Here is a 2,797-nt window from a genome sequence, read left to right on the forward strand (position 1 = left end):
CACACACGTCCCTTCTCCACCTCATGCCATCCTCACTCTACATGCAGCCACTGGCCTCCCCGGAGCTCGAAGGAAGCTGTGCTTTGCCCTTAAGTCTCCTGGGCTTGGGTCCCTCCATCTTCCCTTTCCTTTACACCAAACTACGAGATTCTAGGTTGATATCTGATGCCCAAGAAATAGTTTCTTGAATCTCAGAGAAGTTAAGGGGCAGACGGGTGCTGGGGACACTGAGCGCCCTTTCTGGCTGGAAGGTGACTGGTGAGTAAGGAAATCTGTCGTCTCTCAGAACCAGAGGGTCCTGGACACAAAACAGCCTGGATGCCAGACTACTATGTCCAAATACGTCCAAATAGTTTGGGGAGATGAGAGGAAGAAGCCTGGGGCCTATTCGACAAGAAAGCACCCCTGAATAAAATACGCGCTCCCGGCCAGCCAGCCTTTCACTTTGGAACTGCAAACATGGTTGGTGGCCTGGACATGGAGTCTGCGCCAGGCTGAGCCTAAGTTGTGAACACAGTCTGCTGTTCCCGCTGAAAGCAGCTCGCCCTACACAGACTCTTCCTCCCAGCGGGACCAAAGACCTTGGGCAAGAGGACACTCAGAACCTAGCTGACGTGACCCCAGTTTCCGTGTCCATCAACCATCAGTCATCCTCTCTCCCTAGACACACAGTGAATGGAAATCGGGTACTGAGGGGGCACCCCATCTGAAACGGGAGTGGCCGCAGCTACAGGGTGTGGGCATCTCTGTGAGGCTTTTCCCCCTGGAGAGGGCATGTGGGTTACTTCCTCCTGCACTGTTTATAAAGGCTCCATCCTCAGGAGAGGGGGCCGTTCCACCCTGCCCGTGGCCAGCTCTTTCTTGGAAACGGCCGCACAGAAGTGGTCGGAAGTACGGGATTCCTGGGGCAGAGCGCGGCCGCAGGGCAGAGCCGCCCTCCAAACCAAACAGATCAGTGGGCGGGCAGGGAGACTCCCTTTTCTGTGGGTGAGCAAGGGCCGAAATGGAAGGAAAATGCACACTTCCAATTATTTCAGGAATGTTCCGTGCGTGTGGGCCACAGCCCTAGGGAGTGCTGCAGCTGGGAAAGAGTCAGGCAGGGTAGACGGTGGCCCAGAGGCTCTCGTTGGGCGTCTTCCTGGGGGGCGGGGGGTGCCGCCACCTTGTGCCCTGACAGCATAGGACCTCCCCCGAAGGACGACACCACGATGGAAATGGCCACTGCTGCTCACAGGCCAGGAAGGGTACGACGACAACACGTGACGCTCACGGTCTGTGTGCTACTGGCTTTCGCATCACTCACCAACAAAATGAGGTATTCATCTTAGAATTGGAAGGGGCCTTAGTTGTCACTTCACTTGTCTCAGGAACTGGACAATGCTTCCGGCACGGGCGAATCCCCTTCTAAACCTGCGTGCACACACTCACGCACGGCTGCAGCGCCCACATTCCCCTTGGGTCTCTCACGTCCTTTGCTTTCCAGTCGTTACCTCTACTCCAACACTGCAGGCAGCATTTGTATAAATCGCACGTGTCTTTCTCCACACACAGAGCATCACACTCAGCCTTCCTTGCCTTTAGGTGCTTTTGTGTTTTGTACACAGGCTGCTCTGCCTCCACGGCTCTGATTTCGCATTTTTCTAGCCACTTGCTCAAGACAGGCTTGATGATGAGTGTGCATATCCCAGGCTCCTGAGCTGTGCCCTAATTCCTAAATCCAGCTTAGCTGGCTGGGGCTAGCAGGGTGGAGGGCGGCGGCCGGGGGCAGGGAGGTCTCTGTGAACACTGAGAAGGCTGCAGGTGCTACCCCGGCCTGGCCAACAGACCAGGTCCCCAAGGGGGCCGCACTGCTGCTGCCATGGAGCACTGTGCCATCTGGGACACTGATGCCCAGGATCGTCACTTGGTTTGTCACTCAAACTGGAGCTTGAGGATCAGAACAACCTGAACCTGATAAATGAACTCTGTCAAGGTGTTCCCTGTAACCAGGAATGGGTTCCCACATGCCATTGCTGTTCCCTAATCTTTGGCTGCCAGCAAGCTGCCTGTTGGCTCCTTCCCACGCACCACCAAGAGAAAGGCAAAGCCTCAAGCGAGGTGCTCAGGAAACATCCGGTAAGAGGGCTCAGTGCCCCCTAAGAGGAAAGCTTTGCAAGGAGCCCTGTCCTGGCCGGAGTGGTCTGTTTTGAGGCTGGAGGAAGGCGTCTGTGAATTCCAGAGGCCCCTCCCGGCCCTAGATGGCCGCGATTAAGCTGGAAGAGCAAGTGCAGAGTGAGACACGCTGCCACGGCTTCCAGAATGGTGATGTTTGTAGAGCTACGACCACTGGTACCATCACTCCGCCCTCTGCCTGCCGCCGCCCTCGGCTGGACCCCAGGCAACCTTACATACAAGTAGCACACATATCATATGCGCAGCCGAGTGGGGTGTTTGATTGACGCTTCAGTCAAATGCATTTTTTTTTTTTAAATCATTTTCCAATGTTTGATTTCTTGGGAATTTTGATATGAACAGTAAAAGTTATGAAGTACTGGGGGAAAACCCCTCTGAAGGAGGAAGGCATTGATTTGTGCAGCTCACGTGCTAACACGTCTTAATGCGACCCGGGCTGATGACCGGGAGGTCTGTCTCTAGCTCAACCTCCTTCCTGAGCTGCAGACCCATTCGGCAAAGTGCCCACCACAGGTCTCCACCTGGACGATCCCAGCTCCGCCCTCGTTCTCGCTCACGCAAGCCTGCTTCGCTCCCAGCGCGATCGTCCTCCCAATCCTTTAAACTGGAAAAGTGGGGATGACCT

General features: G+C 55.3%; 1 protein-coding gene across 1 annotated transcript in view; it reads right to left on the bottom strand.

The window, feature by feature from the left end:
• The window catches only part of CAMK1D (calcium/calmodulin dependent protein kinase ID), a 219,982-nt gene that overhangs the window by 4,488 nt on the left and 212,697 nt on the right, over nt 1-2,797 (bottom strand). The gene's annotated exons all lie outside the window — the stretch shown is intronic.

This window comes from Pteropus vampyrus, unplaced genomic scaffold (genome assembly GCF_000151845.1).
Source record: "Pteropus vampyrus isolate Shadow unplaced genomic scaffold, Pvam_2.0 Scaffold49, whole genome shotgun sequence".
Classification (NCBI taxonomy): domain Eukaryota; kingdom Metazoa; phylum Chordata; class Mammalia; order Chiroptera; family Pteropodidae; genus Pteropus; species Pteropus vampyrus.